The sequence below is a fragment of the Phoca vitulina genome, unplaced genomic scaffold, assembly GCF_004348235.1.
Source record: "Phoca vitulina isolate PV1807 unplaced genomic scaffold, GSC_HSeal_1.0 scaffold14, whole genome shotgun sequence".
NCBI classification, from domain to species: domain Eukaryota; kingdom Metazoa; phylum Chordata; class Mammalia; order Carnivora; family Phocidae; genus Phoca; species Phoca vitulina.
The window spans coordinates 2,182,626-2,196,837 of NW_022589717.1; the positions used below are offsets into that span (position 1 = coordinate 2,182,626).

The 14,212-nt window shown below is 39.8% G+C and overlaps 1 pseudogene; it reads left to right on the forward strand.

Annotated features, from left to right (window-relative positions):
* The first annotated feature begins 622 nt into the window (after positions 1–622).
* On the forward strand, positions 623–12,511 carry LOC116637301 (annotated as a pseudogene).
* The last annotated feature ends 1,701 nt before the right edge of the window (positions 12,512–14,212 follow it).

The following is a 14,212-nucleotide window of genomic DNA, read 5'->3' on the forward strand; positions in this document are numbered from 1 at the left end:
CATAGTTGGTCTTGATTACTCTAAGACTTGTTAAGGTATGATGATTGTTTTAGGGATGATGGCTGTCGGGCTTCTGGCAGACCAAGGTTTGGGTACAGACCAACCTTGTGGTACCTCTCAATGATACCAGGTAAATGGCCCTTGCTCTTCTTCCTGGTCTATTCTTTAGAAAATTTTTGTATAGGACGTATTCTCTCTCAAGTCTCAGACTTTAGGATATAGAGCATTAGGGCTACTGGGGGTCTGACTGGTCAGCATTTTCCAATTCCAAAAATTTGATTTTCCCAAAGTTAGATGTAAATTCTTGGCAATCAGGATTCAAACTTAGAACTCCTGGCCCTGTGTCCTGTGGGGATAAATGTATTTTTGCAGCCAAACAACTGCAAATAACTGTTGAATAACTACTATGTGCTAAGTTCTGTACTAGGCATGAGATATGCAAAGATGAATACATGCTCTTACAAACGGATAAGAAAATACGATAAGGACATGAACTAGAAATTCACAGAAGAAAATTCCAAATGGTCAATAAACATTTAAATGTATGTGATTCACTAGCAATTAAAAATATGTAAGTTAAGAGTCTCTGTGGGGAGCCCAGGGCTGCCAGATGCAGGTGACCATGTGGCAGCTGCTGGCTTGAGCCAGGGGGCCACTCCTGTGAGCAACACTCTCAGATTCTTGGGCAGCCCCGCCCCCCCCATTGTTGGACTACAGATGCTGCTCCCAGTGGTAACTTTTGAAGACGTTTCCATTCCTGAAAAGCCCAAGCTTAGATTTGTTGAAAGGGCACCATTTGTGCCAAAAGTGAGAAGAGAATCTAAAAACTTGAGTGACATATAGGGACCTCCTACTGAAGGAGAGGCAGTTTTACAATCTTGGCACTTGGTGGTGGTTACCTCCATTGGGACCATTTTGAAATGATGCACCTGACAATGAACCACTCTATGGACCCCAAGAACATATTTGCCTTATGGAGAGTACCAGCCCCTTTCAAGCCCATCACTTTCAAGGGTATAAGACAGCACATGGGTGGAGGCAAAAGTGCTTTTGGCTACAAGTGACTCCTGTGAAGTTTGGCCATCTCATAACAGAGATGGGTGGGCATTGTGAATTCAAAGACATACAAGGTTTCCTTGATCAGGTTGCCCACAAGTTGCCCTTCTCAGCAAAGGCTGTGTGCATGAGAATCTAGAGAAAATGTGGAAAGATCAAGAGGAATTAGGACAGAACAACCCAAACCCCTGGATTTTTGAGCATATAGCCACTGCCAAAGCTGGGGATATGGAAAGTTCTGAGCCCGTATGAATTGACCCAGAAGGGGAGGTCCTGGGGCACATTCTATATGACTGTCTTCTGGTTTGTCTCTCTTTTTTTCTCCCACTATGTTCATTTGTTTTGTTTCTTAAATTCCACATATGAGTGAAATCATGTGGTATTTGTCTTTCTCTGACTGACTTATTTCACTTAGCATAATACTCTCTAGCTCCATGTCATCGCAGATGACAAAATTTCACTCTTTTTATGGCTGAGTAATAGTCCATTGTATACATATACCACATCTTCTTAATCCATTCATCAGTCAATGGATATTTGGGCTCTTTCCATAATTTGGCTATGATTGATAATGCTCCTATAAACATCAGGGTGCGTGTATTCCTTCAAATCAGTATTTTTGTATCCTTTGGGTAAATACTTAGTAGTGCATTTGCTGGATCATAAGGTAATAATATTTTTAACTTTTTGAGGAACCTCCATACTGTTTTCCAGAGTGGCTGCACCAGTTTGCATTCCCACCAACAGTGTAAGAGGGTTCTCCTTTCTCCACATCCTCACCAACATCTTTTGTTTCCTGTATTGTTAACTTTAGCCATTCTGACTGGTGTGAGGTGCTATTTCATTGTAGTTTTGATTTTTATTTCCCTGATGATGAGTGATGTTGAATATCTTTATATGTCCCAGAAAAAGAAGAGAGAGAAAAGGGGGCAGAAGGTTTATTTGAGGAAATTATAGCAGAAAACTTCCCTAATCTGGGGAAAGGAAACAGACATCCAAATACAGGAGGTACAGAGAACTCCCATCAAAATCAACAAAAGCAGGCCAACACCAATACATAGTATAGTTAAATTTGCAAAATATACTGATAAAGAAAAAGTCCTAAAAGCAGAAGACAAAAGAAGTCCCTAAGTTTTAAGGGAAGACCCGTCAGACTAACAGCATGTCTCTCCACAGAAACTTGGCAAGCCAGAAGACAGTGGCATCATATATTCAACACCCTGAATGGGGAAAATCCGCCAGGAATACACTAACCAGCAAGGCTGTCATTCAGCATAGAAGGAGAGATTAAGAGTTTCCCAAACAAAAACTAAAGATTTTCATGGCCACTAAACCAGCCCTGCAAGAAATATTAAAGGGGACTCTTTGAGTGGGAAGGAAAGACCAAAAGCCACAAAGACTAGAAAGGAACAGAGAAAATCTCCAGAAACAATGACAAAACAAGTAATAAAATGGTACTAAATACATATCTATTGATAATTACTCTGTATGTAAATGGACTAAATGCTCCAATTAAAAGACATAGGGTATCAGAATGGATTAAAAAAACAAGACCCATCTATATGCTCCCTACAAGAGACTCATTTTAGACCTAAGGACACCTGCAGATTGAAAGTGAGGAGATGGAGAAATATTTATCATACAAATAGACATCAAAAGAAAGCCAGAGTAGCCATACTTATATCAGACAAACTAGATTTTAAACCAAAGACTGTAACAAGAGATGAAGAAAGGCATTATATCATAATAAATGGGTCTATCCAACAAGAGGATCTAACAATTGTAAAATATTTATGCCCCCAACTTGGGAAATATATAAAACAAAATCTTGATATTTTTAAGTGCATTATATTTACATTAAATGAAGTTTGAGGATTACCTCAGGAAAAAAAAATATATGTATGTAAGCTAAAATGAGAAGTCATTCTTTTCTTTTTTTACTCTGTTTAAAAACAATGGCTATATCCAATGTTAGAGAAAGTGTGGGTAACTTTCCTCTACTGTCGATGAAACACCACCTTTCTAGAGGAGTTTGGCAGTATGTATCAAAATAAAAATGTTTATCTTTAACCTGACAATTCCCATCTGGGAATTTAAGCAAAGGCAATAATAGAAAAAGGAGCTCAAAGATATGTATATAGATTTTCATTGGAGTATTTTTTGTAATAATGGTCTCATATGAGCCTCATTCATAGTATTGTTAAATAATTTATGCAATAGCCTTTCAGTGGATTGCTGTGCAGTTGATTATGTATTCCTATGTTAAGAAAGCTATCCACAGGGCGCCTGGGTGGCTCAGTTGGTTGAGCGACTGCCTTCGGCTCAGGTCATGATCCTGGAGTCCCAGGATCGAGTCCCGCATTGGGCTCCTTGCTCGGCGAGGAGTCTGCTTCTTCCTCTGACCCTCCCCCCCTCATGCTCTCTCTCTCTCTCTCTCATTCTCTCTCTCTCAAATAAATAAATAAAAAATCTTTAAAAAAAAAAAAAGAAAGCTATCCACAATATTTCATCAAGTAAAAATAACAGAATGCTATATACAGGCTCATCCTATTTCTGTTTTTAAAAAAGTATACATACTTATGTGCATACTAAGAAATTAAGAAAGATCCTCCAAGATGGGAAACATGGACCAATCTTTCATTTCTTTTTTACACTTCTCTGTAGTTCCTTATTTTTTTTGCAATGAGCTTTAATTACTTTTATTATATGAAAAAAGCTATTAAAATATATATATCAAGCACTCTTCCCCCAGGGATATCACATTTGTATACACTGACATATTTTTCCAAGCTGAAGTAAAAGTTATCTAATAATTTTTACTTTTTGCCTAAAGTAAAAGTTATCTAATAATTCTAGAATTTGCAGAATTGGCAGAGCTAAGCTGTGAGTTCACCTCTCTTTTCAAAGCCAAAAGCCCAGTTCCAGGAAGAGAGCAGGGGATCCAGACAAGTCTTTCCTTCCTGTCCTCCAGTGAGCCAGCCACTCCAATCCTTTTCTCAGCATTTTCCTGCTTATGGTAAGTCAGATCCAGGTGATGTAATTTTCTTGAGCAGGGGAGGAACTAAAATTAATCAGAAGGTTCCCATGTTCCAAGCACTCTGTTGAATACTCATATATCCTCCACTGATGAGGTGAGTGTTAATAGACAAAATAAATGGTCTCAGATTGACAGGATCATGCTTCACATCTAGTCCCCTGATTCCAAAACACATGCTATTTTCATGGGTTCCTCAATGTCTACTTCTGTGTATTTGTGTGTTTTCCAACATATAGATTCCTGCTTTAGTATGAAGTAGTTTGTGCCTAAGTGTTTGTACTTAATTGGGTCTTCCTTAGAAGAGGTCTACAGGGGGCACATTTCTCTCATGCCCTAGCTTTCTTTAACTGGCTAGAGATCTGCACACTCCACCCATCTACCCATCCATCCTTTCATCCATCCATCTATCCATCCTTACATATATCATCTCCATTTACCCATTCTTCCATCTAGTATTTGTTAAGAACAATATACTTTAGAGTTTAAAAGCATAGTCCATAGAACCAAACTGGCTGGGTCCAAATCATAGCTCTACCATTTACCAGGTATGAGACCATGGACAAATCACTTAAATACTCTGTGATTCCTTTTTCTGTAAATTGGGGATAATAACAGTATCTACCTCATAATATTGTGCACATTAAATGAATTAATTAATCTAAAGTACTTGGAGTAATGCATGGCATGTAATAAATGTATTTCCATCATGATTAATATCATGTGCCAGGCACTGGATACTAAAACTTCAAAATAGAACAAAATAGGGTTTCTGCCTTCAAGACTAGCTTATAGTCTAGAGGAAGGGACAGGCACACGTATGACCAAAAGCACGGAGTTCCGTGGGGGCAGCACTGGAGAGGGTGGGCGTTAAGGAGGCTTCCCGGGGAAGAGATTGTCTAATCTGAAGTCAGCCAGCTAAAGGTGGGAAAGGCAGGGAAGAAGGCCTGGAGGCAAGAATGTGTGGCAAGCTTGAGGCACGCAGGTGGTTCAGAACAACTGAGGGGCAGAGTGCCCGAAGGGTATGGGAGAGATGGAACTGGAGAGGGGAGGTCAGCTGGCTCTGGTTTCTTAAATTTAGTGGAACTCACTACACCTCTTCCCCTTTACTTGCATTTGAACCTTTTTGCCTATTATTGCCCTTAATTAATAACAACACATCAGACCTAAAAGATAAGGTTGGAGGTCATGGGTAAAAACTCTTCTTTCATCATGCTTTCAGCTTCTGCGGTAAAATGACTAAGTGTCTCAGCTACAACTGTGTCTGGAAACTTCACCATATTTAGAGTCTCAGACTGTGGAAGTGGGATTCACAGTGTCCCCAACTTTGGGGAAAAGTGACTACCCCAGCCATCTGGGTTTGGCAGGCTTTTTGGAACTAGCTGCCTCTCATCACAGAGATCAAGGACCCACACTCCTGCCTTCAGTGAAAATCTAGTGTGCCTGGCAGGCTGATCAGCTTAAGCAGGCAGATTTATTTTATAGCTCTTATATTGTCTTTCTCAACAATAATTGTGTTCCAAGGAAAGAACTTGAGGGCTGAAACTCCTAACTGACTAGGATTTTTATGACTGTCTTGACTATTCTCAAGTACTTCTCTCCCTCTATTATTTTTTTGCCTTTAAAGTATTAAGTATTAAAGTGTTTTTTTATTATTCAGTTTTAACTAATGCCTTATTCATCACAAAAATTATGTATTCTTAATTTTTGTCTTCAATTCATTTCATAGATTTTCTCTGTGAAATATGTGTCTCTTGTTCTATTTTGAGATTCTCTTTGAAAGTAACGTAAGGATGCTCACTGGACTGGTTGCCAGTTTCCAGAGAAGGTTCAAATCTTGCTGCCTATATCTTCAAAAAGATTTCTGTAAGTCTGTCATAACACCTTCAGTGTTTCTCGGTTGGCTTCTGCTTGCTTTTTGTTTTTTGGTGTAACATCCTCCATAGGGTATTTTTGGCAACAGAGCTTGTCTGAATCAGTCTCCCTTTCATTTCTGAGGCAAACCAGTGATTCATCTTTGGTACAGGAAGACTTTCACAAACAGCTATATTGTTTTGTATCATTAGGGTTTGAGTTAGGGAGACAGATCAATGGGAACTGTCTCAGGGGCATTCAACTTTCCAGTTAGGTCTTCACTATTGCTCCTGTCAACAGTACCAAGAAGAGTGTGAGTGCAGGTGAAGGTCTCCTGGGCCTGATTTTGACACCACCCCTGCTCAGAAGGCTATGGGATGGGTGGAGGAAGAAAGGCTGAAAGTTGAAACCACAAGTGCATTAAAGAGTAATAAAATCATATGTGTCCTGTTGTGCTATCCTGAGGGCACAGGATCCCCCCTATATTATATTCCTGCCAAAAGTATTTAGTCTAATTATGAGGAAATAATCAGGTACATACAAATTGTGAGATATTTTGCAAAACAGCTAGCTTAGCATTTTCAAAAATGTTAGTGTAATGAAAAACAAAAGATTGGGGAATTATTCTAGATTAGCTTTAAAAATATGCCAGCCGCATTAGCATCACCTAGGAGTTTATTGGAAATGCAGAATCTCAGGGCCCACCCCAGAGTCAAAATCAGAATTTGGATTTTAATAAGATCCCCAGGTGATTTGTGTGCACAGTCAATTCTGAGAAGCCCTGATCTAATGTACAATTCATATTCAAATTTCCCCCAACTGACCCAGTCGTATCCCTTTTGGCCGTTCCCCAACTCACCCCACTCCAAATTTGAATCTAACAAATATCACAGTGCATTTAATTGTCAGATCTCGTTTTATCTTTTAATCTGGAACTGTGGCTTGCAAACTTTAGCATGCATCAGAATCACTTGGAGGGTTTGTTAAAACGCAGATTGCCAGATTGCCATCTTCTTTGCAAGGGAAACAAAAGCAAAAATAAACTATTGGAGCTACTCCAAAATAAAAAGCTGCTGCAAAGGAAACCATCAACAAAACAAAAGGGTAGCCTACTCAATGGGAGAAGATATTTACAAATGGTATGTCCAATAACAGGTTAATATCCAAAATATATAAAGAACTTATACAACTCAACACCAAAAAAATCTGTTTAAAAAATGGGCAGAGGATCTGAATAGATTTTTTTTCCAAAGAAGACATACATATGGCCAACAGGCACATGAAAAGATGCTTAACATCACTAATCATCAGGGAAATGCAAATTCAAAACCACAAGGAGATATCACCTTACACCTTTTAGAATGGCTAAAATTAAAAAAAGATAAGAAATAACATGTGTTGACAAGGATATAGAGAAAAAGGAATACTCATACACTGTTGGCAAGAATGTAAATTGGTATAGCCACTGTGGAAAACAGTAGGGAGGTTCCTCAAAAGCTTAAAAATAGAAATACCATATGATCTAATAATTCCACTATTGGGTATTTACCCAAAGAACACAAAAAAATCTAATTTGAAAACATACGTGCACCCCTCTGTTTCTTGCAGCATTATTTACAGTAGCCAACATATGGAAGTAAACTGTGTCCATTGATAGATGAATGGTTAAAGAAGATGTGATATATATATATATATATATATATGTATGTATATATATATATATATATATATATATACATGCAATGGAATATTACACAACCATTAAAAAATGAGATCATGCCATTTGAGACAACATGGAAAGACCTAGAGGGTATTATGCTAAGTGAAATAAGTCAGACTGAGAAAGACAAATACCATATGACTTCACTCATTATTTGAAACAAACGAAAGCAACAACAACAAAACAAATGAATAAACAAAAAGTAGAATCAGACCCATAAATACGGAGAAAAAACATGGTTGCTAGGGGGGAGAGGGTGGGACGTTGGGCAAAATGGGTGAAGGGGAGTGGGAGATATAAGCTTCCAGTTATGGAGTGAATAAGATGGGAATAAAAGGCATAGCATAAAGAATACAGTCAATGATATTGTAAAAACGTTGTATGGTGACAAATGATAGCTATACTTGTGGTGAACACAGCATAATGTATAAGCTTGTTAAATAACTATGTTGTATGCCTGAAACTAATGTAACATGTGTCAACAATACTCAAAAAATTTAAAAAAATTAAAAAAAAAACAAAAGACAAAAATAAACTTGGACTCTTTACAGGATTCCAGGTAGAGCAAAACAAATTCTATAAAATTCAGTGTTTTTGTGGTGCATTTTAGTGGAAGTCTTTGCCTTATCATTTCACACTATGAAAAAATAGGCCTCTTCCCAAGTGCAGTATTTCAGGAACTGTTTATTGAGCACCTGAGGTAGGCACTGGATTCCAGGACAGAAAATAGAGACAAGATTGGTACCTCCCAGTGCATAGGGTGCAGGGTGGGAAAATGTGGGAATAACTGGTCTACATCACAGCTCTGTGTGAATGGTTTAAAGAAAATAGTATATCAAAACAAAGCATATTTATGAAATTCTTTGATTATATTAACAATAAAAATAAAAAATTTAAGAAAAAAAAACCCACAGATTCCACACCCCCTCCAACTCCTACATACACCATCTGAGAGTTCCTAGAGGTAAGGTCAGATGCTGCTGGCCCTGGGACCACACTGTGGGTAGCAAGAAATTAAACAATAGTATCAGTTCAATGTTAAATTTCTAAGTGTGATAATTATGTTTGTATAGTTAAAAGCCTTTGTTTTTGGAGATTCTTGCTGAAATATTTTTTTTTTTTTTTTTAAAGATTTTTTATTTATTCATTTATTTGAGAGAGTGAGAGAGAGAGAGAGAGAGCACATGAGAGGGGGGAGGGTCAGAGGGAGAAGCAGACTCCCTGCTGAGCAGGGAGCCCGATGCGGGACTCGATCCCGGGACTCCAGGATCATGACCTGAGCCGAAGGCAGTCGCTTAACCAACTGAGCCACCCAGGCGCCCCTTGCTGAAATATTTAGATATGTAGTATCATGATATCTACAAGTAACTCTCAAAAAATTCAATAAAATAAATAAAGAGCTATCTGGATGGATGGATCATGAATACATAGATGAATGGATGGATGGGTAAATAAATGGATAGATTGATAGAGCAAAATTAACAATCAGTGAACAAAGATGAACAGTGAACCTTAGTGAACAAAAGAAGTAGTGAGGTAACACAAACTGTGGGGGAGGAAAATTTTCTCTGCCCTTTTAGGTTTATCACCTGGGGCTTTGCATATTATATTAACAGAAAAAAAGGCATACAAATTTAATTTGATGTTAATTTTTATGGGACATCGTGGTTTTTCTGGAAAAGAAGTGAGGACTCAAAGAAGTAGATAGGCCCAAGAGCTTCTATACCGTTTTAAACAAAGAATGAGAAATTATGGAGATGTGGCATGACAAGGGAAAAAGTTTTGGGCTTCCAACAGTGGCAAACTGTGTGAAGATAAATACATGGAGGAAACTAATGAGACATCAGGGCTATCCCAGTCAGGTTTGTTTGTACAAGTCCATCTCGGGGATGAGGGATTTATGGCAGCCCATATTTCTCAGTACTTTCTGCCTTTAGTCAGATAAGGAAATACTTGGGGAGGCTTCTTTATGTATCTGTTGATTCTCAGATATTTTCAGTTCGAAATAATCCTTATGCCAAACGGGTAGCAGGGTTCAGAATACACTAACCCAAAATATGAAACCTTGGTATATTGATTATTTTAAGCTGGAGGGGTTTGAGCAATGGCAGGTGCAGGAAGGACTGTCTGACTTCCTCCATCTCCCCTGAATCAGGTCTTAAGTCCCTGTGAGAGGTGTCCTCCTTATAACTGGAGGAAAGGAGTGTCCTTATCTCCAAAGATAGAGGGACACTGAGAGCAATCTAAACCAAGAGGCCTTGCTAAGTTTCCCCCAGTTTACTACCTTAGTTCATACCATTCTGTCCTATCATATTTTCCTATGACTCTCCACACTTCATCAAACCTAGTAAACCACTTCTTTTGATCTCATTTCCTCACACAAAACTTATATTATATAATTTGTGTGCTTTTCTGTTAATCTGTCTTTTATTAATCTAATTTATAGGCTCCCAGCCAGTGAAACTAAGGAAGGTGGAAGAAATCAATTTTTTTTTCCTTTCCTATGGTGGCATATTTTGGAATGGCATAATCTGATCTCCTTCAAAACAAAAGATGCCCACATAGAGATTATAGCTTTTATTGTCCCTATTAACAGTATACCAGTGTGGAGTGTGGTAAGAGCAGTCTTTGGGCAGGTCTGATCTGCACCAAGAAGGCTGCTGGATGAGTGAAATACAGTGTGTGGCTTAATAACTGGCCTTTATCGTTTCAACCTGAAAAGCTGAATGATTTTGATAGATAAACACTCATAAATAACTTGGTGCCCTAAGGACTAAAAGGAGTTGTGACCATGTTGAACTGATTTATTTCATTAATATTATTTAAGTCTCCAGTCAGTCAACCAACATCTTTTACTATTCCTAAGGGATGTCAGGGATATTTGACCCTTGCCATCTGGGTCCGCCCAGCAGTCATCCCTGGGGGCTTGCAGCAGGAAAGACTTCAGTCTCTGGGAGGGGTGGTTCAAAGCCCCCTGGTCGAGGTGAGGAAGAAATGCAGATTCTGCTTCAGGTAATGCGAAATTAAAGATCTGTGGCCAGGGAAGGTCACTCAGGCCCTTTGGGATTCTGTTTTCTTATCTGTAGCCTCACCGCTGGACTGGAGCAGGGATTTTCAGACTGTGCTTTGTGGAACCTTCAGAGCTTCCTTGAAGAGAACTCAGGGACTGCTGGAAGGAGTGAGGAACATGCTTCTGACAGGGCCAGGAGGCAGTCCCTCGCTGCCCCAACCACACCTGTGAACCATCCACCCCTGCATAGCAAACAACACTCCTAATGGGCATTCTAGGTTATCTGATGCTGAGTGGGACACTGACAGGAGGAATGGGATGGCAGGGTGGAGACAGAATACAAAGGAAAGAAGAGTCCTCTTCGGGGACTGGGAAGCACAGCAGAAAGCCTCATTCTTGCCAGCATTTGTTGAGTTCACCTGAGTTAGGCCAGATGGGCTACGTAAGGACTGAGGAGGATATGAAAACAGCACAAGGTCCAACGTGGCCACCCAAGGCTTCTTAGAGGAGATATTTTTCAGTTAGGTCCCAAAAAGGAACCCTGATTCTGAAGCTGGCATATGTCCTGCCTTTACCCTCCATGGCAATGTGAGAGGACTCATCATGCTGTCATTGTAAATGGCTTGCAAAGCTCTGTGCTTTAGTAAGAAATGCCAAGTACCCCCTAGCGTGAGGCAAAATTTGCCATAAATTGTAAACAAAGAACAGGTCACCTTCGTTGGATCATTAATTGTTGCTTATGTTTAGGTATAATTTTAAGCAAACAATTTTGCTAGTGAGCTGTAGTGTTTACACTGACCATTATTCAGAAGCTCTCTTAAGAGCACCTCTTGCCACAGTGGACTGTCCCACCAGCCAGGCCCAGCTCTGCAGGCTGCTTCCTGTTACAGGAGGAAATGGCGGTGCTAGCTAACGTTTCTTGTGTTTAGCATCTGCCCTTGCCAAAAACACTCATCCACAGTTACTGGCTGCTTATTAGTCACCAAGACATAAATTTTAGACTACTCCTTTGAAAAATGTAAATAGTATCATATTTGCTATTGTTTCAGGTTTAGTCCAGTAGTTAGTCCTGGTTTACTACTTACTCATCCAGTCATTACACCAGGCACTAGAAAATAAACCTTTAACATGTTGGAGCCCCATAGTCTCAAATGTTGCAATAGGTAAGAGCTTGATATATTTCCTTAAAAACATGCATACACACACATACACAGAGAGAGAGAGAGAGAGAGAGAGAGATAAGCCTCATATTAAAGATTTCTTCTGGATTTGCATTTACCCTTACTACAGCCACTGCTGCTTCTGGTTACACTGACCAGTTCGTGGTCTTGCATAAGGAACTGAGCCTTTCTGAGTCTTAATTTCTCTTTTGTAAAATGAGAGGGTTGCAGGCTCCTGAATGGCCATCCTATCTTTTTCCTGATTCCATGCTGTGTCCTTGCTCAGAAGCTCATACCCACCTTCTAGACCATTTTTGCCCCTCAAGAGACATTTGGCAATGTCTGGAGAGATTTCAGGTTGTCACAACTTGGGGTGGGGGTGTGAATGGCATCTAAGGGATAGAGGCCAGGAATACTACTAAATGTCCTATAATGCACAAGGCAAGGCCTCACAACAAATGATTATCTGGCCTAAAATGTCCATAGTGTCAGGTTCAGAAACCCTCTTCTAGATTGGGGAATTTCTGCAAGTCCTTTAGCCTGCAAGGTAAATGACACTCCCCACAGGACACCTTATCTAGTGCCCTAAATTGAACATAAAGCTTTCCAGCCTTCTCTCTCTTCTATCCCCATATAGCTATAATTGTTCTTTGCCCATTTTTCTCTTCAGGAGCTAAGGTGATGTTTCTCGTTTAGTGTATTTATGTCTCTCTCGAGCTTAGCACGTGATAGGGTTGAACAAAGAAATGGATGGACAGATGGATGATTAGTTAGCTAGGGCTGTCATAACAAAGTACCACAGACTGGGTGGCTTAAACAACAGAAATTTATTTTCTCACAGTTCTGGAGGCTGGAAGTCCAACATCAAGGTGTCGGCCGGTTTGGTTTCTTCTGGAGCTTCTCTCCTTGGCTTGCAGATGGTCATCTCATTGTGTCCTCCCCTGGCCTTTGCTCTGTGTATATGCAGAAGAATCTCCTCTTATTAGGACACCAATCAGTGGATTAGGGCCCCCCTCATTTTTAACTTATCACCTCTTTGAATGTAATCCCCTCTTTCAAGGCTCTGTCTCCAAATACAGTCACATTCTGAGCTAATAGGACTGAGGTAGTTAGGACTTCAACATACGAATTTTGGGAGGGACATAATTCAGACCGTAACAGATAGGTTTTTATTATCTGTTACATTCTGAGGTTCAACTCCATAGGAACGTGTCAGTTGAGGAAGAAAAATTCTCCTGATCCCTTCCCAATTCTGACTTCTCTTCAACAATCTCCCCACCTTCTGCCTCCAAAGCACTGACTGTTGTGAGATCAGAAAATGAAAATCACCTGGTGTAACCTTGGAGCTAACACCCTTACACAGGTGACCAAAGGCAGATATCAGTGCCTGGTTGGATCCTGCCTCCCGCACCAACAAGTCCTTCCTTTTAGCTGACATTATAGATAACTTGAGAAACCCAATTGTCATCTAGTTTTTACTCACAACTCCGACCCTAGTACCATGTGTGCCACCAACTCTCCAAAGCTAATGACAGGCTAATGGGAAAACGGGACTCAGATTTCCTCTGTCAACCTTGTCATCCCCCTCTCACCCATCCCAGAATCCATACCTGCATTAAACTTGTAGATTCTACTTCTTTACTACCACTTAAAGATTTCTGTTTCCCTATAGTCCTCTCTCTCCATCTTGGCTGGGACCCTCACTCTTTCTTGTTTGGTGCCACTTTAGAGCCCAACTTCCCTGACCCTGGATGAGTCCGTTCACACCCACCCCCTACTCTGCTCTTAGTTTGATCTTGCCAACAAAAAATGCCTCAGCAGCTTCCCGTACTTTCAGGATGAACTTCAAACTTCTTAATCCCCAAACCCTTTCCAATTTGGCCCCTACTTCCTTTTCCAGCCTTCTCTCTCTTCTAGCTCCTCCACCTAAAGGCACTGTGCCTTGTCACACTTCTGTGCCTTTCCACATGTCACACTTAGCTCCAATTATAGCTTTTATTTATTCCGGGAAGTTTGAATACAGTGAAATGCACAGATCTTAAATGTCTAATTCAAGGAGTTTTAATAAATTTATATACATTCATGTAATCGCTACCCCAGTTGAGACAGAAAATTCCCTCTTGCTCCCTCCCAGTCCACCTCTGCCCCACTCCCCACCGCCACATAGGCAACCATTCCTCTAATTTCTGTCACCACAGATTAGTTTTTGCCTGTTCTTAAACTTTATATAAATGGAATCATATGGCATATACTCTTTTGTCCCTATATAGATATAGATATAGATATAGATCAGTCTATTTCTGGACTCTAGTCTATTCCTTTATCTATCTTTACACCAATACCGTACTCTCTTAATTGTTATAACTATATGTAGGTCT